The following is a 25,152-nucleotide window of genomic DNA, read 5'->3' on the forward strand; positions in this document are numbered from 1 at the left end:
TAGGAAGGTACATAAGAGTTAAAATCTCTTTTAAGAGTGGTGTATTACAAGTGCAAGATTTTGTTTGAGGAAAACATTCCCTAAACCAAAAAGAATAACTAAAGAAGGAGATATTTTAAATAGGAATTTAAACTATTAATCAATCTTAAGAATGGAATGGATGATTTGATCTGAGGTTCACATCTTACAGACTGCTTGTCATGTGGCTCCAGAGGGTTTTGTTTTTTGTTTTTTTTTTTTTTTTGAATAATCTGGTTCAAGCATAATTGCAACTAGAAAATCAAATGCTTTTCAATTGGTCCTGATGTCATGTCAGTGGTGTTTGGTTTAGAAGCTCTCTGTAGCACTGCCCTTTATCAGCTGATGAATTGCAGAAATAGTAGCAGTATTTCATCTTGCTAAGAGAAAGCATTTTAATAGTGCTGTGGATACGGGGGTAAATTGCAATAATTGAAGATTAGAAAACTATTCACCAAGTGTTCCTAGAATTTAAATAGAGAGCTCAGAGAAGTTGTGTGTGTGTGTGGGGAAACAGGATGGTCTGCCCAGGCTGGCAGAGCATCTCTATGTATGTTCATTGTTGAACCAGAACTAATGATAACACTTAAATGACAGGTACTGTGGGTGATAAAAATGAATGGTTTGGTAAATGGGGGAGATGACATCGTTAGGCAGAATAACTGGGCCATTTAGTGAGCTGTGCTAACACAGACCAGTGTATTATTACTCAGTGCACTTTTTGTGAGCAGGGGCATTCTTGGGTTACAAGGCTCTTTCGGACCAAAGTTTCAAAATTTATTGTGACTGTTCGGTGTGACTCTTTGCGGACAAAACCTGAATGATGATAAATTCATAGGAAAAGTAGAATTTAGTTGCAGCAGAGGGGCATTTGATACTAATACTGGTGACATCCCACTTGAATGGTCCATTCAGTGTGAAAGGATTTTGAAAAGAAGAGGAAGAGTATCAAGCAGAGAGAGGAAATAGTGCAGAAATGGTGGAAATGTGCTCTACTGAGAGCACATCTACAACAGTGACAAGGTAGGAGTCTGGGTTCGCTGTATTTTGGTGGTGTTGTCTTCCCCAAATTTGTGGATAAAATTCAAGGGAATGCATGACGTACTTTCTTTTACATCCTATGTATTGAGATAAGATGGAAATCCAGTGTACAAATGGAAGTGCACTTTGGAGAGGCTGGAAATGTTGGGCTAAATTGGAGCCTGTATTTGTCATTAACTTTCAGCTGTGAGAAACAACACTTGTGGTAGAGATGCAGTAAATGGTTTTCAGGTAAATGTGGCTATTATTTAGGGAAATTGTAAAATATTGATATGCATGTCGTTTGGATTGAAATTGGAAAGAAATGGTTTATGAAGTAGATCAGATCTTGGGAGGAAATGCAGATGATTCTCTTAGCTAAATCAGAGAGGGTTGGCAGCAGAATGAAATGGATGGGATTTGGGTTGAATTTTTATCACTGGTAGCAATGGCAGCCTGTGTCTGTGGTACTGCTAATAGGGGTAATCCTATTGCTGGGTTCTGCATCTGTTTCCCAGGAGAGAGCAGTGGTGGGAATGTTTGGGTGCCAGGCTGTTGCCGTGCTCATAACGGGTTGACGTCCATGGAGTGTTGGGGGCGCCAGGCGGTTGCTGTGGCCCCAGTGGGCTCCTGGAGTGTTTGGGGTGAGTGTGCAGTGCTGGGCACGGCCCTGGGCAGAGCAGCCTTGTGCCTGAGGGCAGGGGGAGGCCTCAGGAGGCTCTGGAGGATCAGCTGTGCCAGGGAAGCCCTCCTGCCAGCAGGGAAGCCCTCCTGCCAGCAGGCCTGTGGTGGTGGGTGAGTTACTTGCATCCTGTGACCCAACCAGAATGCTCAACTTTTAACTTGCTGTCAGGCCTTCAAACAAGATTTCCCTTCTTTCTAGATGACGCTGAAATATTGTCCAAATGCGGTAAGCTGTGTCTGTGTTAGAATATCCTCCTTTCCTCATTGTTTGACCCATGTTATTTTTAGTGCAATAGCACTGTATCTGTCCAAAAGAGTGTTCTAGAAAGAAGTTGCTGTCATGGTGCAATGTAGTTTCTAAATGACATTGCAGGTATTTGAGACATGTTCTGGTACTAATGACAGCTTTTTTCCTGCAATGATTTCTTTAGGGTTCTTGTAGGTGGAAATGAGTGTTCTTTCAGCTTGAGTGAAATGTTCTCGAAAGATGGTGTTGGGCCTAGACAGGCTCGACTTGTGTCATGAGGTCATTCAGGGCTCAGATGCACTGCAAGTGATTGCATTTGTCATCTTCCACTTAATTTCTGAGCCACAGAATAGGCTGGTTTAAAGAGCTTTAAGCAATAAATGTTGAAGAGACTTACAGATTTATTTTGCCTTATGTCTGTGATTGCGTGCAATGACCAGGTTCTGTTCCTTAACCCCCAGGAGAAATGCCGTGTCTGTAAGTGCACGGTGAGATCAGGCCAGACTTGCTGTGGACAGGGCTCTGCAAGTTGTCCTTCTGGGCTGAATCCGAGTTTTAATTGTGTTCTGGACAGAAGGGCCGGCGATTGCTGCGCCGTGTTTTGGATGCGTGCAAAGCAGCTGGGAAGTTGGAGCTTGAGCAGGAGGACGCTGAGGTGGTTTTGTCGGAGCACCGGGGGCTCAGTGGGAGGTGTGTGAGACGTGAGGCAATTTGCAGGCAGCCTTTGGGGTGCTGGCTGTGCCGCTGCCGTCGGTGGTGCAGGAGCAGCCATGGGGTGTCAGCATTGCCCCACATTCCCGCTGCGTGTCCCCGAGGCCGCCGCCACTGTCCTGGCACACTGTGCTGGCATTTCCAGAGTGCCAGCAAGGGTGCTGGGCTTGCTGCAAAGTCCTGTGCTTGCCGTGTGCATGTAGATGATGTTTTCAAATGAATTTTAGCTGGAAAAAGGGAATTTTCAGAACGGGAATGAGGGACAGAGTAGAAAATGGAGATTTTCTGGAAATGTTTTTGCTAATGTAGCTCCAACTGCCTGTGTGGGATAACCCTGTTGTAGACTGCACCTTTTTGGATCCTTTCAGAGATGCCTGTCTGGGTGATGTTGCCATTCCAGGGCTGGTGCTCTGGGACGTGAGATGTGTCCTTTGTGTCATTGTTATAGCTTTTCCCAACCACAGCTGGAGTGTTTGGAGAGTTCACTCTCTCTGTTTCCCTGGGTTTGGGATCTTGGGGCCTGTGCTGTCCCTCTGGAAGAAACCTGTTATAATCCCTCTATGAAATTGAGATAGGAAGGTACATAAGAGTTAAAATCTCTTTTAAGAGTGGTGTATTACAAGTGCAAGATTTTGTTTGAGGAAAACATTCCCTAAACCAAAAAGAATAACTAAAGAAGGAGATATTTTAAATAGGAATTTAAACTATTAATCAATCTTAAGAATGGAATGGATGATTTGATCTGAGGTTCACATCTTACAGACTGCTTGTCATGTGGCTCCAGAGGGTTTTGTTTTTTGTTTTTTTTTTTTTTTTTGAATAATCTGGTTCAAGCATAATTGCAACTAGAAAATCAAATGCTTTTCAATTGGTCCTGATGTCATGTCAGTGGTGTTTGGTTTAGAAGCTCTCTGTAGCACTGCCCTTTATCAGCTGATGAATTGCAGAAATAGTAGCAGTATTTCATCTTGCTAAGAGAAAGCATTTTAATAGTGCTGTGGATACGGGGGTAAATTGCAATAATTGAAGATTAGAAAACTATTCACCAAGTGTTCCTAGAATTTAAATAGAGAGCTCAGAGAAGTTGTGTGTGTGTGTGGGGAAACAGGATGGTCTGCCCAGGCTGGCAGAGCATCTCTATGTATGTTCATTGTTGAACCAGAACTAATGATAACACTTAAATGACAGGTACTGTGGGTGATAAAAATGAATGGTTTGGTAAATGGGGGAGATGACATCGTTAGGCAGAATAACTGGGCCATTTAGTGAGCTGTGCTAACACAGACCAGTGTATTATTACTCAGTGCACTTTTTGTGAGCAGGGGCATTCTTGGGTTACAAGGCTCTTTCGGACCAAAGTTTCAAAATTTATTGTGACTGTTCGGTGTGACTCTTTGCGGACAAAACCTGAATGATGATAAATTCATAGGAAAAGTAGAATTTAGTTGCAGCAGAGGGGCATTTGATACTAATACTGGTGACATCCCACTTGAATGGTCCATTCAGTGTGAAAGGATTTTGAAAAGAAGAGGAAGAGTATCAAGCAGAGAGAGGAAATAGTGCAGAAATGGTGGAAATGTGCTCTACTGAGAGCACATCTACAACAGTGACAAGGTAGGAGTCTGGGTTCGCTGTATTTTGGTGGTGTTGTCTTCCCCAAATTTGTGGATAAAATTCAAGGGAATGCATGACGTACTTTCTTTTACATCCTATGTATTGAGATAAGATGGAAATCCAGTGTACAAATGGAAGTGCACTTTGGAGAGGCTGGAAATGTTGGGCTAAATTGGAGCCTGTATTTGTAATTAACTTTCAGCTGTGAGAAACAACACTTGTGGTAGAGATGCAGTAAATGGTTTTCAGGTAAATGTGGCTATTATTTAGGGAAATTGTAAAATATTGATATGCATGTCGTTTGGATTGAAATTGGAAAGAAATGGTTTATGAAGTAGATCAGATCTTGGGAGGAAATGCAGATGATTCTCTTAGCTAAATCAGAGAGGGTTGGCAGCAGAATGAAATGGATGGGATTTGGGTTGAATTTTTATCACTGGTAGCAATGGCAGCCTGTGTCTGTGGTACTGCTAATAGGGGTAATCCTATTGCTGGGTTCTGCATCTGTTTCCCAGGAGAGAGCAGTGGTGGGAATGTTTGGGTGCCAGGCTGTTGCCGTGCTCATAACGGGTTGACGTCCATGGAGTGTTGGGGGCGCCAGGCGGTTGCTGTGGCCCCAGTGGGCTCCTGGAGTGTTTGGGGTGAGTGTGCAGTGCTGGGCACGGCCCTGGGCAGAGCAGCCTTGTGCCTGAGGGCAGGGGGAGGCCTCAGGAGGCTCTGGAGGATCAGCTGTGCCAGGGAAGCCCTCCTGCCAGCAGGGAAGCCCTCCTGCCAGCAGGCCTGTGGTGGTGGGTGAGTTACTTGCATCCTGTGACCCAACCAGAATGCTCAACTTTTAACTTGCTGTCAGGCCTTCAAACAAGATTTCCCTTCTTTCTAGATGACGCTGAAATATTGTCCAAATGCGGTAAGCTGTGTCTGTGTTAGAATATCCTCCTTTCCTCATTGTTTGACCCATGTTATTTTTAGTGCAATAGCATTGTATCTGTCCAAAAGAGTGTTCTAGAAAGAAGTTGCTGTCATGGTGCAATGTAGTTTCTAAATGACATTGCAGGTATTTGAGACATGTTCTGGTACTAATGACAGCTTTTTTCCTGAAATGATTTCTTTAGGGTTCTTGTAGGTGGAAATGAGTGTTCTTTCAGCTTGAGTGAAATGTTCTCGAAAGATGGTGTTGGGCCTAGACAGGCTCGACTTGTGTCATGAGGTCATTCAGGGCTCAGATGCACTGCAAGTGATTGCATTTGTCATCTTCCACTTAATTTCTGAGCCAGAGAATAGGCTGGTTTAAAGAGCTTTAAGCAATAAATGTTGAAGAGACTTACAGATTTATTTTGCCTTATGTCTGTGATTGCGTGCAATGACCAGGTTCTGTTCCTTAACCCCCAGGAGAAATGCCGTGTCTGTAAGTGCACGGTGAGATCAGGCCAGACTTGCTGTGGACAGGGCTCTGCAAGTTGTCCTTGTGGGCTGAATCTGAGTTTTAATTGTGTTCTGGACAGAAGGGCCGGCGATTGCTGCGCCGTGTTTTGGATGCGTGCAAAGCAGCAGGGAAGTTGGAGCTTGAGCAGGAGGACGCTGAGGTGGTTTTGTCGGAGCACCGGGGGCTCAGTGGGAGGTGTGTGAGACGTGAGGCAATTTGCAGGCAGCCTTTGGGGTGCTGGCTGTGCCGCTGCCGTCGGTGGTGCAGGAGCAGCCATGGGGTGTCAGCATTGCCCCACCTTCCCGCTGCGTGTCCCCGAGGCCGCCGCCACTGTCCTGGCACACTGTGCTGGCATTTCCAGAGTGCCAGCAAGGGTGCTGGGCTTGCTGCAAAGTCCTGTGCTTGCCGTGTGCATGTAGATGATGTTTTCAAATGAATTTTAGCTGGAAAAAGGGAATTTTCAGAACGGGAATGAGGGACAGAGTAGAAAATGGAGATTTTCTGGAAATGTTTTTGCTAATGTAGCTCCAAATGCCTGTGTGGGATAACCCTGTTGTAGACTGCACCTTTTTGGATCCTTTCAGAGACGCCTGTCTGGGTGATGTTGCCATTCCAGGGCTGGTGCTCTGGGATGTGAGATGTGTCCTTTGTGTCATTGTTATAGCTTTTCCCAACCACAGCTGGAGTGTTTGGAGAGTTCACTCTCTCTGTTTCCCTGGGTTTGGGATCTTGGGGCCTGTGCTGTCCCTCTGGAAGAAACCTGTTATAATCCCTCTATGAAATTGAGATAGGAAGGTACATAAGAGTTAAAATCTCTTTTAAGAGTGGTGTATTACAAGTGCAAGATTTTGTTTGAGGAAAACATTCCCTAAACCAAAAAGAATAACTAAAGAAGGAGATATTTTAAATAGGAATTTAAACTACTAATCAATCTTAAGAATGGAATGGATGATTTGATCTGAGGTTCACATCTTACAGACTGCTTGTCATGTGGCTCCAGAGGGTTTTGTATTTTGGTTTTTTTTTTTTTTGAATAATCTGGTTCAAGCATAATTGCAACTAGAAAATCAAATGCTTTTCAATTGGTCCTGATGTCATGTCAGTGGTGTTTGGTTTAGAAGCTCTCTGTAGCACTGCCCTTTATCAGCTGATGAATTGCAGAAATAGTAGCAGTATTTCATCTTGCTAAGAGAAAGCATTTTAATAGTGCTGTGGATACGGGGGTAAATTGCAATAATTGAAGATTAGAAAACTATTCACCAAGTGTTCCTAGAATTTAAATAGAGAGCTCAGAGAAGTTGTGTGTGTGTGTGGGGAAACAGGATGGTCTGCCCAGGCTGGCAGAGCATCTCTATGTATGTTCATTGTTGAACCAGAACTAATGATAACACTTAAATGACAGGTACTGTGGGTGATAAAAATGAATGGTTTGGTAAATGGGGGAGATGACATCGTTAGGCAGAATAACTGGGCCATTTAGTGAGCTGTGCTAACACAGACCAGTGTATTATTACTCAGTGCACTTTTTGTGAGCAGGGGCATTCTTGGGTTACAAGGCTCTTTCGGACCAAAGTTTCAAAATTTATTGTGACTGTTCGGTGTGACTCTTTGCGGACAAAACCTGAATGATGATAAATTCATAGGAAAAGTAGAATTTAGTTGCAGCAGAGGGGCATTTGATACTAATACTGGTGACATCCCACTTGAATGGTCCATTCAGTGTGAAAGGATTTTGAAAAGAAGAGGAAGAGTATCAAGCAGAGAGAGGAAATAGTGCAGAAATGGTGGAAATGTGCTCTACTGAGAGCACATCTACAACAGTGACAAGGTAGGAGTCTGGGTTCGCTGTATTTTGGTGGTGTTGTCTTCCCCAAGTTTGTGGATAAAATTCAAGGGAATGCATGACGTACTTTCTTTTACATCCTATGTATTGAGATAAGATGGAAATCCAGTGTACAAATGGAAGTGCACTTTGGAGAGGCTGGAAATGTTGGGCTAAATTGGAGCCTGTATTTGTCATTAACTTTCAGCTGTGAGAAACAACACTTGTGGTAGAGATGCAGTAAATGGTTTTCAGGTAAATGTGGCTATTATTTAGGGAAATTGTAAAATATTGATATGCATGTCGTTTGGATTGAAATTGGAAAGAAATGGTTTATGAAGTAGATCAGATCTTGGGAGGAAATGCAGATGATTCTCTTAGCTAAATCAGAGAGGGTTGGCAGCAGAATGAAATGGATGGGATTTGGGTTGAATTTTTATCACTGGTAGCAATGGCAGCCTGTGTCTGTGGTACTGCTAATAGGGGTAATCCTATTGCTGGGTTCTGCATCTGTTTCCCAGGAGAGAGCTGTGGTGGGAATGTTTGGGTGCCAGGCTGTTGCCGTGCTCATAACGGGTTGACGTCCATGGACTGTTGGGGGCGCCAGGCGGTTGCTGTGGCCCCAGTGGGCTCCTGGAGTGTTTGGGGTGAGTGTGCAGTGCTGGGCACGGCCCTGGGCAGAGCAGCCTTGTGCCTGAGGGCAGGGGGAGGCCTCAGGAGGCTCTGGAGGATCAGCTGTGCCAGGGAAGCCCTCCTGCCGGCAGGGAAGCCCTCCTGCCAGCAGGCCTGTGGTGGTGGGTGAGTTACTTGCACCCTGTGACCCAACCAGAATGCTCAACTTTTAACTTGCTGTCAGGCCTTCAAACAAGATTTCCCTTCTTTCTAGATGACGCTGAAATATTGTCCAAATGCGGTAAGCTGTGTCTGTGTTAGAATATCCTCCTTTCCTCATTGTTTGACCCATGTTATTTTTAGTGCAATAGCATTGTATCTGTCCAAAAGAGTGTTCTAGAAAGAAGTTGCTGTCATGCTGCAATGTAGTTTCTAAATGACATTGCAGGTATTTGAGACATGTTCTGGTACTAATGACAGCTTTTTTCCTGAAATGATTTCTTTAGGGTTCTTGTAGGTGGAAATGAGTGTTCTTTCAGCTTGAGTGAAATGTTCTCGAAAGATGGTGTTGGGCCTAGACAGGCTCGACTTGTGTCATGAGGTCATTCAGGGCTCAGATGCACTGCAAGTGATTGCATTTGTCATTTTCCACTTAATTTCTGAGCCACAGATTAGGCTGGTTTAAAGAGCTTTAAGCAATAAATGTTGAAGAGACTTACAGATTTATTTTGCCTTATGTCTGAGACTGCGTGCAATGATCAGGTTCTGTTCCTTAACCCCCAGGAGAAATGCCATGTCTGTAAGTGCACGGTGAGATCAGGCCAGACTTGCTGTGGACAGGGCTCTGCAAGTTGTCCTTGTGGGCTGAATCTGAGTTTTAATTGTGTTCTGGACAGAAGGGCCGGCGATTGCTGCGCCGTGTTGTGGATGCGTGCAAAGCAGCAGGGAAGTTGGAGCTTGAGCAGGAGGACGCTGAGGTGGTTTTGTCGGAGCAGCGGGGGCTCAGTGGGAGGTGTGTGAGACGTGAGGCAATTTGCAGGCAGCCTTTGGGGTGCTGGCTGTGCCGCTGCCGTCGGTGGTGCAGGAGCAGCCATGGGGTGTCAGCATTGCCCCACCTTCCCGCTGCGTGTCCCCGAGGCCGCCGCCACTGTCCTGGCACACTGTGCTGGCATTTCCAGAGTGCCAGCAAGGGTGCTGGGCTTGCTGCAAAGTCCTGTGCTTGCCGTGTGCATGTAGATGATGTTTTCAAATGAATTTTAGCTGGAAAAAGGGAATTTTCAGAACGGGAATGAGGGACAGAGTAGAAAATGGAGATTTTCTGGAAATGTTTTTGCTAATGTAGCTCCAAATGCCTGTGTGGGATAACCCTGTTGTAGACTGCACCTTTTTGGATCCTTTCAGAGACGCCTGTCTGGGTGATGTTGCCATTCCAGGGCTGGTGCTCTGGGACGTGAGATGTGTCCTTTGTGTCATTGTTATAGCTTTTCCCAACCACAGCTGGAGTGTTTGGAGAGTTCACTCTCTCTGTTTCCCTGGGTTTGGGATCTTGGGGCCTGTGCTGTCCCTCTGGAAGAAACCTGTTATAATCCCTCTATGAAATTGAGATAGGAAGGTACATAAGAGTTAAAATCTCTTTTAAGAGTGGTGTATTACAAGTGCAAGATTTTGTTTGAGGAAAACATTCCCTAAACCAAAAAGAATAACTAAAGAAGGAGATATTTTAAATAGGAATTTAAACTATTAATCAATCTTAAGAATGGAATGGATGATTTGATCTGAGGTTCACATCTTACAGACTGCTTGTCATGTGGCTCCAGAGGGTTTTGTTTTTTGGTTTTTTTTTTTTTTTGAATAATCTGGTTCAAGCATAATTGCAACTAGAAAATCAAATGCTTTTCAATTGGTCCTGATGTCATGTCAGTGGTGTTTGGTTTAGAAGCTCTCTGTAGCACTGCCCTTTATCAGCTGATGAATTGCAGAAATAGTAGCAGTATTTCATCTTGCTAAGAGAAAGCATTTTAATAGTGCTGTGGATACGGGGGTAAATTGCAATAATTGAAGATTAGAAAACTATTCACCAAGTGTTCCTAGAATTTAAATAGAGAGCTCAGAGAAGTTGTGTGTGTGTGTGGGGAAACAGGATGGTCTGCCCAGGCTGGCAGAGCATCTCTATGTATGTTCATTGTTGAAGCAGAACTAATGATAACACTTAAATGACAGGTACTGTGGGTGATAAAAATGAATGGTTTGGTAAATGGGGGAGATGACATCGTTAGGCAGAATAACTGGGCCATTTAGTGAGCTGTGCTAACACAGACCAGTGTATTATTACTCAGTGCACTTTTTGTGAGCAGGGGCATTCTTGGGTTACAAGGCTCTTTCGGACCAAAGTTTCAAAATTTATTGTGACTGTTCGGTGTGACTCTTTGCGGACAAAACCCGAATGATGATAAATTCATAGGAAAAGTAGAATTTAGTTGCAGCAGAGGGGCATTTGATACTAATACTGGTGACATCCCACTTGAATGGTCCATTCAGTGTGAAAGGATTTTGAAAAGAAGAGGAAGAGTATCAAGCAGAGAGAGGAAATAGTGCAGAAATGGTGGAAATGTGCTCTACTGAGAGCACATCTACAACAGTGACAAGGTAGGAGTCTGGGTTCGCTGTATTTTGGTGGTGTTGTCTTCCCCAAATTTGTGGATAAAATTCAAGGGAATGCATGACGTACTTTCTTTTACATCCTATGTATTGAGATAAGATGGAAATCCAGTGTACAAATGGAAGTGCACTTTGGAGAGGCTGGAAATGTTGGGCTAAATTGGAGCCTGTATTTGTAATTAACTTTCAGCTGTGAGAAACAACACTTGTGGTAGAGATGCAGTAAATGGTTTTCAGGTAAATGTGGCTATTATTTAGGGAAATTGTAAAATATTGATATGCATGTCGTTTGGATTGAAATTGGAAAGAAATGGTTTATGAAGTAGATCAGATCTTGGGAGGAAATGCAGATGATTCTCTTAGCTAAATCAGAGAGGGTTGGCAGCAGAATGAAATGGATGGGATTTGGGTTGAATTTTTATCACTGGTAGCAATGGCAGCCTGTGTCTGTGGTACTGCTAATAGGGGTAATCCTATTGCTGGGTTCTGCATCTGTTTCCCAGGAGAGAGCAGTGGTGGGAATGTTTGGGTGCCAGGCTGTTGCCGTGCTCATAACGGGTTGACGTCCATGGAGTGTTGGGGGCGCCAGGCGGTTGCTGTGGCCCCAGTGGGCTCCTGGAGTGTTTGGGGTGAGTGTGCAGTGCTGGGCACGGCCCTGGGCAGAGCAGCCTTGTGCCTGAGGGCAGGGGGAGGCCTCAGGAGGCTCTGGAGGATCAGCTGTGCCAGGGAAGCCCTCCTGCCAGCAGGGAAGCCCTCCTGCCAGCAGGCCTGTGGTGGTGGGTGAGTTACTTGCATCCTGTGACCCAACCAGAATGCTCAACTTTTAACTTGCTGTCAGGCCTTCAAACAAGATTTCCCTTCTTTCTAGATGACGCTGAAATATTGTCCAAATGCGGTAAGCTGTGTCTGTGTTAGAATATCCTCCTTTCCTCATTGTTTGACCCATGTTATTTTTAGTGCAATAGCATTGTATCTGTCCAAAAGAGTGTTCTAGAAAGAAGTTGCTGTCATGGTGCAATGTAGTTTCTAAATGACATTGCAGGTATTTGAGACATGTTCTGGTACTAATGACAGCTTTTTTCCTGCAATGATTTCTTTAGGGTTCTTGTAGGTGGAAATGAGTGTTCTTTCAGCTTGAGTGAAATGTTCTCGAAAGATGGTGTTGGGCCTAGACAGGCTCGACTTGTGTCATGAGGTCATTCAGGGCTCAGATGCACTGCAAGTGATTGCATTTGTCATCTTCCACTTAATTTCTGAGCCAGAGAATAGGCTGGTTTAAAGAGCTTTAAGCAATAAATGTTGAAGAGACTTACAGATTTATTTTGCCTTATGTCTGTGATTGCGTGCAATGACCAGGTTCTGTTCCTTAACCCCCAGGAGAAATGCCGTGTCTGTAAGTGCACGGTGAGATCAGGCCAGACTTGCTGTGGACAGGGCTCTGCAAGTTGTCCTTGTGGGCTGAATCTGAGTTTTAATTGTGTTCTGGACAGAAGGGCCGGCGATTGCTGCGCCGTGTTTTGGATGCGTGCAAAGCAGCAGGGAAGTTGGAGCTTGAGCAGGAGGACGCTGAGGTGGTTTTGTCGGAGCACCGGGGGCTCAGTGGGAGGTGTGTGAGACGTGAGGCAATTTGCAGGCAGCCTTTGGGGTGCTGGCTGTGCCGCTGCCGTCGGTGGTGCAGGAGCAGCCATGGGGTGTCAGCATTGCCCCACCTTCCCGCTGCGTGTCCCCGAGGCCGCCGCCACTGTCCTGGCACACTGTGCTGGCATTTCCAGAGTGCCAGCAAGGGTGCTGGGCTTGCTGCAAAGTCCTGTGCTTGCCGTGTGCATGTAGATGATGTTTTCAAATGAATTTTAGCTGGAAAAAGGGAATTTTCAGAACGGGAATGAGGGACAGAGAAGCAAATGGAGATTTTCTGGCAATGTTTTTGCTAATGTAGCTGCAACTGCCTGTGTGGGATAACCCTGTTGTAGACTGCACCTTTTTGGATCCTTTCAGAGACGCCTGTCTGGGTGATGTTGCCATTCCAGGGCTGGTGCTCTGGGACGTGAGATGTGTCCTTTGTGTCATTGTTATAGCTTTTCCCAACCACAGCTGGAGTGTTTGGAGAGTTCACTCTCTCTGTTTCCCTGGGTTTGGGATCTTGGGGCCTGTGCTGTCCCTCTGGAAGAAACCTGTTATAATCCCTCTATGAAATTGAGATAGGAAGGTACATAAGAGTTAAAATCTCTTTTAAGAGTGGTGTATTACAAGTGCAAGATTTTGTTTGAGGAAAACATTCCCTAAACCAAAAAGAATAACTAAAGAAGGAGATATTTTAAATAGGAATTTAAACTATTAATCAATCTTAAGAATGGAATGGATGATTTGATCTGAGGTTCACATCTTACAGACTGCTTGTCATGTGGCTCCAGAGGGTTTTGTTTTTTGTTTTTTTTTTTTTTTTGAATAATCTGGTTCAAGCATAATTGCAACTAGAAAATCAAATGCTTTTCAATTGGTCCTGATGTCATGTCAGTGGTGTTTGGTTTAGAAGCTCTCTGTAGCACTGCCCTTTATCAGCTGATGAATTGCAGAAATAGTAGCAGTATTTCATCTTGCTAAGAGAAAGCATTTTAATAGTGCTGTGGATACGGGGGTAAATTGCAATAATTGAAGATTAGAAAACTATTCACCAAGTGTTCCTAGAATTTAAATAGAGAGCTCAGAGAAGTTGTGTGTGTGTGTGGGGAAACAGGATGGTCTGCCCAGGCTGGCAGAGCATCTCTATGTATGTTCATTGTTGAACCAGAACTAATGATAACACTTAAATGACAGGTACTGTGGGTGATAAAAATGAATGGTTTGGTAAATGGGGGAGATGACATCGTTAGGCAGAATAACTGGGCCATTTAGTGAGCTGTGCTAACACAGACCAGTGTATTATTACTCAGTGCACTTTTTGTGAGCAGGGGCATTCTTGGGTTACAAGGCTCTTTCGGACCAAAGTTTCAAAATTTATTGTGACTGTTCGGTGTGACTCTTTGCGGACAAAACCTGAATGATGATAAATTCATAGGAAAAGTAGAATTTAGTTGCAGCAGAGGGGCATTTGATACTAATACTGGTGACATCCCACTTGAATGGTCCATTCAGTGTGAAAGGATTTTGAAAAGAAGAGGAAGAGTATCAAGCAGAGAGAGGAAATAGTGCAGAAATGGTGGAAATGTGCTCTACTGAGAGCACATCTACAACAGTGACAAGGTAGGAGTCTGGGTTCGCTGTATTTTGGTGGTGTTGTCTTCCCCAAATTTGTGGATAAAATTCAAGGGAATGCATGACGTACTTTCTTTTACATCCTATGTATTGAGATAAGATGGAAATCCAGTGTACAAATGGAAGTGCACTTTGGAGAGGCTGGAAATGTTGGGCTAAATTGGAGCCTGTATTTGTCATTAACTTTCAGCTGTGAGAAACAACACTTGTGGTAGAGATGCAGTAAATGGTTTTCAGGTAAATGTGGCTATTATTTAGGGAAATTGTAAAATATTGATATGCATGTCGTTTGGATTGAAATTGGAAAGAAATGGTTTATGAAGTAGATCAGATCTTGGGAGGAAATGCAGATGATTCTCTTAGCTAAATCAGAGAGGGTTGGCAGCAGAATGAAATGGATGGGATTTGGGTTGAATTTTTATCACTGGTAGCAATGGCAGCCTGTGTCTGTGGTACTGCTAATAGGGGTAATCCTATTGCTGGGTTCTGCATCTGTTTCCCAGGAGAGAGCAGTGGTGGGAATGTTTGGGTGCCAGGCTGTTGCCGTGCTCATAACGGGTTGACGTCCATGGAGTGTTGGGGGCGCCAGGCGGTTGCTGTGGCCCCAGTGGGCTCCTGGAGTGTTTGGGGTGAGTGTGCAGTGCTGGGCACGGCCCTGGGCAGAGCAGCCTTGTGCCTGAGGGCAGGGGGAGGCCTCAGGAGGCTCTGGAGGATCAGCTGTGCCAGGGAAGCCCTCCTGCCAGCAGGGAAGCCCTCCTGCCAGCAGGCCTGTGGTGGTGGGTGAGTTACTTGCATCCTGTGACCCAACCAGAATGCTCAACTTTTAACTTGCTGTCAGGCCTTCAAACAAGATTTCCCTTCTTTCTAGATGACGCTGAAATATTGTCCAAATGCGGTAAGCTGTGTCTGTGTTAGAATATCCTCCTTTCCTCATTGTTTGACCCATGTTATTTTTAGTGCAATAGCATTGTATCTGTCCAAAAGAGTGTTCTAGAAAGAAGTTGCTGTCATGGTGCAATGTAGTTTCTAAATGACATTGCAGGTATTTGAGACATGTTCTGGTACTAATGACAGCTTTTTTCCTGCAATGATTTCTTTAGGGTTCTTGTAGGTGGAAATGAGTGTTCTTTCAGCTTGAGTGAAATGTTCTCGAAAGATGGTGTTGGGCCTAGACAGGCTCGACTTGTGTCATGAGGTCATTCAGGGCTCAGATGCACTGCAAGTGATTGCATTTGTCATCTTCCACTTAATTTCTGAGCCACAGAATAGGCTGGTTTAAAGAGCTTTAAGCAATAAATGTTGAAGAGACTTACAGATTTATTTTGCCTTATGTCTGTGATTGCGTGCAATGACCAGGTTCTGTTCCTTAACCCCCAGGAGAAATGCCGTGTCTGTAAGTGCACGGTGAGATCAGGCCAGACTTGCTGTGGACAGGGCTCTGCAAGTTGTCCTTCTGGGCTGAATCCGAGTTTTAATTGTGTTCTGGACAGAAGGGCCGGCGATTGCTGCGCCGTGTTTTGGATGCGTGCAAAGCAGCTGGGAAGTTGGAGCTTGAGCAGGAGGACGCTGAGGTGGTTTTGTCGGAGCACCGGGGGCTCAGTGGGAGGTGTGTGAGACGTGAGGCAATTTGCAGGCAGCCTTTGGGGTGCTGGCTGTGCCGCTGCCGTCGGTGGTGCAGGAGCAGCCATGGGGTGTCAGCATTGCCCCACATTCCCGCTGCGTGTCCCCGAGGCCGCCGCCACTGTCCTGGCACACTGTGCTGGCATTTCCAGAGTGCCAGCAAGGGTGCTGGGCTTGCTGCAAAGTCCTGTGCTTGCCGTGTGCATGTAGATGATGTTTTCAAATGAATTTTAGCTGGAAAAAGGGAATTTTCAGAACGGGAATGAGGGACAGAGTAGAAAATGGAGATTTTCTGGAAATGTTTTTGCTAATGTAGCTCCAACTGCCTGTGTGGGATAACCCTGTTGTAGACTGCACCTTTTTGGATCCTTTCAGAGATGCCTGTCTGGGTGATGTTGCCATTCCAGGGCTGGTGCTCTGGGACGTGAGATGTGTCCTTTGTGTCATTGTTATAGCTTTTCCCAACCACAGCTGGAGTGTTTGGAGAGTTCACTCTCTCTGTTTCCCTGGGTTTGGGATCTTGGGGCCTGTGCTGTCCCTCTGGAAGAAACCTGTTATAATCCCTCTATGAAATTGAGATAGGAAGGTACATAAGAGTTAAAATCTCTTTTAAGAGTGGTGTATTACAAGTGCAAGATTTTGTTTGACGAAAACATTCCCTAAACCAAAAAGAATAACTAAAGAAGGAGATATTTTAAATAGGAATTTAAACTATTAATCAATCTTAAGAATGGAATGGATGATTTGATCTGAGGTTCACATCTTACAGACTGCTTGTCATGTGGCTCCAGAGGGTTTTGTTTTTTGGTTTTTTTTTTTTTTTGAATAATCTGGTTCAAGCATAATTGCAACTAGAAAATCAAATGCTTTTCAATTGGTCCTGATGTCATGTCAGTGGTGTTTGGTTTAGAAGCTCTCTGTAGCACTGCCCTTTATCAGCTGATGAATTGCAGAAATAGTAGCAGTATTTCATCTTGCTAAGAGAAAGCATTTTAATAGTGCTGTGGATACGGGGGTAAATTGCAATAATTGAAGATTAGAAAACTATTCACCAAGTGTTCCTAGAATTTAAATAGAGAGCTCAGAGAAGTTGTGTGTGTGTGTGGGGAAACAGGATGGTCTGCCCAGGCTGGCAGAGCATCTCTATGTATGTTCATTGTTGAACCAGAACTAATGATAACACTTAAATGACAGGTACTGTGGGTGATAAAAATGAATGGTTTGGTAAATGGGGGAGATGACATCGTTAGGCAGAATAACTGGGCCATTTAGTGAGCTGTGCTAACACAGACCAGTGTATTATTACTCAGTGCACTTTTTGTGAGCAGGGGCATTCTTGGGTTACAAGGCTCTTTCGGACCAAAGTTTCAAAATTTATTGTGACTGTTCGGTGTGACTCTTTGCGGACAAAACCTGAATGATGATAAATTCATAGGAAAAGTAGAATTTAGTTGCAGCAGAGGGGCATTTGATACTAATACTGGTGACATCCCACTTGAATGGTCCATTCAGTGTGAAAGGATTTTGAAAAGAAGAGGAAGAGTATCAAGCAGAGAGAGGAAATAGTGCAGAAATGGTGGAAATGTGCTCTACTGAGAGCACATCTACAACAGTGACAAGGTAGGAGTCTGGGTTCGCTGTATTTTGGTGGTGTTGTCTTCCCCAAATTTGTGGATAAAATTCAAGGGAATGCATGACGTACTTTCTTTTACATCCTATGTATTGAGATAAGATGGAAATCCAGTGTACAAATGGAAGTGCACTTTGGAGAGGCTGGAAATGTTGGGCTAAATTGGAGCCTGTATTTGTAATTAACTTTCAGCTGTGAGAAACAACACTTGTGGTAGAGATGCAGTAAATGGTTTTCAGGTAAATGTGGCTATTATTTAGGGAAATTGTAAAATATTGATATGCATGTCGTTTGGATTGAAATTGGAAAGAAATGGTTTATGAAGTAGATCAGATCTTGGGAGGAAATGCAGATGATTCTCTTAGCTAAATCAGAGAGGGTTGGCAGCAGAATGAAATGGATGGGATTTGGGTTGAATTTTTATCACTGGTAGCAATGGCAGCCTGTGTCTGTGGTACTGCTAATAGGGGTAATCCTATTGCTGGGTTCTGCATCTGTTTCCCAGGAGAGAGCAGTGGTGGGAATGTTTGGGTGCCAGGCTGTTGCCGTGCTCATAACGGGTTGACGTCCATGGAGTGTTGGGGGCGCCAGGCGGTTGCTGTGGCCCCAGTGGGCTCCTGGAGTGTTTGGGGTGAGTGTGCAGTGCTGGGCACGGCCCTGGGCAGAGCAGCCTTGTGCCTGAGGGCAGGGGGAGGCCTCAGGAGGCTCTGGAGGATCAGCTGTGCCAGGGAAGCCCTCCTGCCAGCAGGGAAGCCCTCCTGCCAGCAGGCCTGTGGTGGTGGGTGAGTTACTTGCATCCTGTGACCCAACCAGAATGCTCAACTTTTAACTTGCTGTCAGGCCTTCAAACAAGATTTCCCTTCTTTCTAGATGACGCTGAAATATTGTCCAAATGCGGTAAGCTGTGTCTGTGTTAGAATATCCTCCTTTCCTCATTGTTTGACCCATGTTATTTTTAGTGCAATAGCATTGTATCTGTCCAAAAGAGTGTTCTAGAAAGAAGTTGCTGTCATGGTGCAATGTAGTTTCTAAATGACATTGCAGGTATTTGAGACATGTTCTGGTACTAATGACAGCTTTTTTCCTGAAATGATTTCTTTAGGGTTCTTGTAGGTGGAAATGAGTGTTCTTTCAGCTTGAGTGAAATGTTCTCGAAAGATGGTGTTGGGCCTAGACAGGCTCGACTTGTGTCATGAGGTCATTCAGGGCTCAGATGCACTGCAAGTGATTGCATTTGTCATCTTCCACTTAATTTCTGAGCCAGAGAATAGGCTGGTTTAAAGAGCTTTAAGCAATAAATGTTGAAGAGACTTACAGATTTATTTTGCCTTATGTCTGTGATTGCGTGCAATGACCAGGTTCTGTTCCTTAACCCCCAGGAGAAATGCCGTGTCTGTAAGTGCACGGTGAGATCAGGCCAGACTTGCTGTGGACAGGGCTCTGCAAGTTGTCCTTGTGGGCTGAATCTGAGTTTTAATTGTGTTCTGGACAGAAGGGCCGGCGATTGCTGCGCCGTGTTTTGGATGCGTGCAAAGCAGCAGGGAAGTTGGAGCTTGAGCAGGAGGACGCTGAGGTGGTTTTGTCGGAGCACCGGGGGCTCAGTGGGAGGTGTGTGAGACGTGAGGCAATTTGCAGGCAGCCTTTGGGGTGCTGGCTGTGCCGCTGCCGTCGGTGGTGCAGGAGCAGCCATGGGGTGTCAGCATTGCCCCACCTTCCCGCTGCGTGTCCCCGAGGCCGCCGCCACTGTCCTGGCACACTGTGCTGGCATTTCCAGAGTGCCAGCAAGGGTGCTGGGCTTGCTGCAAAGTCCTGTGCTTGCCGTGTGCATGTAGATGATGTTTTCAAATGAATTTTAGCTGGAAAAAGGGAATTTTCAGAACGGGAATGAGGGACAGAGTAGAAAATGGAGATTTTCTGGAAATGTTTTTGCTAATGTAGCTCCAAATGCCTGTGTGGGATAACCCTGTTGTAGACTGCACCTTTTTGGATCCTTTCAGAGACGCCTGTCTGGGTGATGTTGCCATTCCAGGGCTGGTGCTCTGGGATGTGAGATGTGTCCTTTGTGTCATTGTTATAGCTTTTCCCAACCACAGCTGGAGTGTTTGGAGAGTTCACTCTCTCTGTTTCCCTGGGTTTGGGATCTTGGGGCCTGTGCTGTCCCTCTGGAAGAAACCTGTTATAATCCCTCTATGAAATTGAGATAGGAAGGTACATAAGAGTTAAAATCTCTTTTAAGAGTGGTGTATTACAAGTGCAAGATTTTGTTTGAGGAAAACATTCCCTAAACCAAAAAGAATAACTAAAGAAGGAGATATTTTAAATAGGAATTTAAACTACTAATCAATCTTAAGAATGGAATGGATGATTTGATCTGAGGTTCACATCTTACAGACTGCTTGTCATGTGGCTCCAGAGGGTTTTGTATTTTGGTTTTTTTTTTTTTTGAATAATCTGGTTCAAGCATAATTGCAACTAGAAAATCAAATGCTTTTCAATTGGTCCTGATGTCATGTCAGTGGTGTTTGGTTTAGAAGCTCTCTGTAGCACTGCCCTTTATCAGCTGATGAATTGCAGAAATAGTAGCAGTATTTCATCTTGCTAAGAGAAAGCATTTTAATAGTGCTGTGGATACGGGGGTAAATTGCAATAATTGAAGATTAGAAAACTATTCACCAAGTGTTCCTAGAATTTAAATAGAGAGCTCAGAGAAGTTGTGTGTGTGTGTGGGGAAACAGGATGGTCTGCCCAGGCTGGCAGAGCATCTCTATGTATGTTCATTGTTGAACCAGAACTAATGATAACACTTAAATGACAGGTACTGTGGGTGATAAAAATGAATGGTTTGGTAAATGGGGGAGATGACATCGTTAGGCAGAATAACTGGGCCATTTAGTGAGCTGTGCTAACACAGACCAGTGTATTATTACTCAGTGCACTTTTTGTGAGCAGGGGCATTCTTGGGTTACAAGGCTCTTTCGGACCAAAGTTTCAAAATTTATTGTGACTGTTCGGTGTGACTCTTTGCGGACAAAACCTGAATGATGATAAATTCATAGGAAAAGTAGAATTTAGTTGCAGCAGAGGGGCATTTGATACTAATACTGGTGACATCCCACTTGAATGGTCCATTCAGTGTGAAAGGATTTTGAAAAGAAGAGGAAGAGTATCAAGCAGAGAGAGGAAATAGTGCAGAAATGGTGGAAATGTGCTCTACTGAGAGCACATCTACAACAGTGACAAGGTAGGAGTCTGGGTTCGCTGTATTTTGGTGGTGTTGTCTTCCCCAAGTTTGTGGATAAAATTCAAGGGAATGCATGACGTACTTTCTTTTACATCCTATGTATTGAGATAAGATGGAAATCCAGTGTACAAATGGAAGTGCACTTTGGAGAGGCTGGAAATGTTGGGCTAAATTGGAGCCTGTATTTGTCATTAACTTTCAGCTGTGAGAAACAACACTTGTGGTAGAGATGCAGTAAATGGTTTTCAGGTAAATGTGGCTATTATTTAGGGAAATTGTAAAATATTGATATGCATGTCGTTTGGATTGAAATTGGAAAGAAATGGTTTATGAAGTAGATCAGATCTTGGGAGGAAATGCAGATGATTCTCTTAGCTAAATCAGAGAGGGTTGGCAGCAGAATGAAATGGATGGGATTTGGGTTGAATTTTTATCACTGGTAGCAATGGCAGCCTGTGTCTGTGGTACTGCTAATAGGGGTAATCCTATTGCTGGGTTCTGCATCTGTTTCCCAGGAGAGAGCTGTGGTGGGAATGTTTGGGTGCCAGGCTGTTGCCGTGCTCATAACGGGTTGACGTCCATGGACTGTTGGGGGCGCCAGGCGGTTGCTGTGGCCCCAGTGGGCTCCTGGAGTGTTTGGGGTGAGTGTGCAGTGCTGGGCACGGCCCTGGGCAGAGCAGCCTTGTGCCTGAGGGCAGGGGGAGGCCTCAGGAGGCTCTGGAGGATCAGCTGTGCCAGGGAAGCCCTCCTGCCGGCAGGGAAGCCCTCCTGCCAGCAGGCCTGTGGTGGTGGGTGAGTTACTTGCACCCTGTGACCCAACCAGAATGCTCAACTTTTAACTTGCTGTCAGGCCTTCAAACAAGATTTCCCTTCTTTCTAGATGACGCTGAAATATTGTCCAAATGCGGTAAGCTGTGTCTGTGTTAGAATATCCTCCTTTCCTCATTGTTTGACCCATGTTATTTTTAGTGCAATAGCATTGTATCTGTCCAAAAGAGTGTTCTAGAAAGAAGTTGCTGTCATGCTGCAATGTAGTTTCTAAATGACATTGCAGGTATTTGAGACATGTTCTGGTACTAATGACAGCTTTTTTCCTGAAATGATTTCTTTAGGGTTCTTGTAGGTGGAAATGAGTGTTCTTTCAGCTTGAGTGAAATGTTCTCGAAAGATGGTGTTGGGCCTAGACAGGCTCGACTTGTGTCATGAGGTCATTCAGGGCTCAGATGCACTGCAAGTGATTGCATTTGTCATTTTCCACTTAATTTCTGAGCCACAGATTAGGCTGGTTTAAAGAGCTTTAAGCAATAAATGTTGAAGAGACTTACAGATTTATTTTCCCTTATGTCTGAGACTGCGTGCAATGATCAGGTTCTGTTCCTTAACCCCCAGGAGAAATGCCATGTCTGTAAGTGCACGGTGAGATCAGGCCAGACTTGCTGTGGACAGGGCTCTGCAAGTTGTCCTTGTGGGCTGAATCTGAGTTTTAATTGTGTTCTGGACAGAAGGGCCGGCGATTGCTGCGCCGTGTTGTGGATGCGTGCAAAGCAGCAGGGAAGTTGGAGCTTGAGCAGGAGGACGCTGAGGTGGTTTTGTCGGAGCAGCGGGGGCTCAGTGGGAGGTGTGTGAGACGTGAGGCAATTTGCAGGCAGCCTTTGGGGTGCTGGCTGTGCCGCTGCCGTCGGTGGTGCAGGAGCAGCCATGGGGTGTCAGCATTGCCCCACCTTCCCGCTGCGTGTCCCCGAGGCCGCCGCCACTGTCCTGGCACACTGTGCTGGCATTTCCAGAGTGCCAGCAAGGGTGCTGGGCTTGCTGCAAAGTCCTGTGCTTGCCGTGTGCATGTAGATGATGTTTTCAAATGAATTTTAGCTGGAAAAAGGGAATTTTCAGAACGGGAATGAGGGACAGAGTAGAAAATGGAGATTTTCTGGAAATGTTTTTGCTAATGTAGCTCCAAATGCCTGTGTGGGATAACCCTGTTGTAGACTGCACCTTTTTGGATCCTTTCAGAGACGCCTGTCTGGGTGATGTTGCCATTCCAGGGCTGGTGCTCTGGGACGTGAGATGTGTCCTTTGTGCCATTGTTATAGCTTTTCCCAACCAGAGCTGGAGTGTTGGGAGTGTTCACTCTCTCTGTTTCCCTGGGTTTGGGATCTTGGGGCCTGTGCTGTCCCTCTGGAAGAAACCTGTTATAATCCCTCTATGAAATTGAGATAGGAAGGTACATAAGAGTTAAAATCTCTTTTAAGAGTGGTGTATTACAAGTGCAAGATTTTGTTTGAGGAAAACATTCCCTAAACCAAAAAGAATAACTAAAGAAGGAGATATTTTAAATAGGAATTTAAACTATTAATCAATCTTAAGAATGGAATGGATGATTTGATCTGAGGTTCACATCTTACAGACTGCTTGTCATGTGGCTCCAGAGGGTTTTGTTTTTTGGTTTTTTTTTTTTTTTGAATAATCTGGTTCAAGCATAATTGCAACTAGAAAATCAAATGCTTTTCAATTGGTCCTGATGTCATGTCAGTGGTGTTTGGTTTAGAAGCTCTCTGTAGCACTGCCCTTTATCAGCTGATGAATTGCAGAAATAGTAGCAGTATTTCATCTTGCTAAGAGAAAGCATTTTAATAGTGCTGTGGATACGGGGGTAAATTGCAATAATTGAAGATTAGAAAACTATTCACCAAGTGTTCCTAGAATTTAAATAGAGAGCTCAGAGAAGTTGTGTGTGTGTGTGGGGAAACAGGATGGTCTGCCCAGGCTGGCAGAGCATCTCTATGTATGTTCATTGTTGAACCAGAACTAATGATAACACTTAAATGACAGGTACTGTGGGTGATAAAAATGAATGGTTTGGTAAATGGGGGAGATGACATCGTTAGGCAGAATAACTGGGCCATTTAGTGAGCTGTGCTAACACAGACCAGTGTATTATTACTCAGTGCACTTTTTGTGAGCAGGGGCATTCTTGGGTTACAAGGCTCTTTCGGACCAAAGTTTCAAAATTTATTGTGACTGTTCGGTGTGACTCTTTGCGGACAAAACCCGAATGATGATAAATTCATAGGAAAAGTAGAATTTAGTTGCAGCAGAGGGGCATTTGATACTAATACTGGTGACATCCCACTTGAATGGTCCATTCAGTGTGAAAGGATTTTGAAAAGAAGAGGAAGAGTATCAAGCAGAGAGAGGAAATAGTGCAGAAATGGTGGAAATGTGCTCTACTGAGAGCACATCTACAACAGTGACAAGGTAGGAGTCTGGGTTCGCTGTATTTTGGTGGTGTTGTCTTCCCCAAATTTGTGGATAAAATTCAAGGGAATGCATGACGTACTTTCTTTTACATCCTATGTATTGAGATAAGATGGAAATCCAGTGTACAAATGGAAGTGCACTTTGGAGAGGCTGGAAATGTTGGGCTAAATTGGAGCCTGTATTTGTCATTAACTTTCAGCTGTGAGAAACAACACTTGTGGTAGAGATGCAGTAAATGGTTTTCAGGTAAATGTGGCTATTATTTAGGGAAATTGTAAAATATTGATATGCATGTCGTTTGGATTGAAATTGGAAAGAAATGGTTTATGAAGTAGATCAGATCTTGGGAGGAAATGCAGATGATTCTCTTAGCTAAATCAGAGAGGGTTGGCAGCAGAATGAAATGGATGGGATTTGGGTTGAATTTTTATCACTGGTAGCAATGGCAGCCTGTGTCTGTGGTACTGCTAATAGGGGTAATCCTATTGCTGGGTTCTGCATCTGTTTCCCAGGAGAGAGCAGTGGTGGGAATGTTTGGGTGCCAGGCTGTTGCCGTGCTCATAACGGGTTGACGTCCATGGAGTGTTGGGGGCGCCAGGCGGTTGCTGTGGCCCCAGTGGGCTCCTGGAGTGTTTGGGGTGAGTGTGCAGTGCTGGGCACGGCCCTGGGCAGAGCAGCCTTGTGCCTGAGGGCAGGGGGAGGCCTCAGGAGGCTCTGGAGGATCAGCTGTGCCAGGGAAGCCCTCCTGCCAGCAGGGAAGCCCTCCTGCCAGCAGGCCTGTGGTGGTGGGTGAGTTACTTGCATCCTGTGACCCAACCAGAATGCTCAACTTTTAACTTGCTGTCAGGCCTTCAAACAAGATTTCCCTTCTTTCTAGATGACGCTGAAATATTGTCCAAATGCGGTAAGCTGTGTCTGTGTTAGAATATCCTCCTTTCCTCATTGTTTGACCCATGTTATTTTTAGTGCAATAGCATTGTATCTGTCCAAAAGAGTGTTCTAGAAAGAAGTTGCTGTCATGGTGCAATGTAGTTTCTAAATGACATTGCAGGTATTTGAGACATGTTCTGGTACTAATGACAGCTTTTTTCCTGCAATGATTTCTTTAGGGTTCTTGTAGGTGGAAATGAGTGTTCTTTCAGCTTGAGTGAAATGTTCTCGAAAGATGGTGTTGGGCCTAGACAGGCTCGACTTGTGTCATGAGGTCATTCAGGGCTCAGATGCACTGCAAGTGATTGCATTTGTCATCTTCCACTTAATTTCTGAGCCAGAGAATAGGCTGGTTTAAAGAGCTTTAAGCAATAAATGTTGAAGAGACTTACAGATTTATTTTGCCTTATGTCTG

The sequence above is a fragment of the Chamaea fasciata genome, unplaced genomic scaffold, assembly GCF_029207755.1.
Source record: "Chamaea fasciata isolate MVZ Bird 193981 ecotype frontalis unplaced genomic scaffold, bChaFas1.0.hap1 SCAF_59, whole genome shotgun sequence".
NCBI lineage: Eukaryota > Metazoa > Chordata > Aves > Passeriformes > Sylviidae > Chamaea > Chamaea fasciata.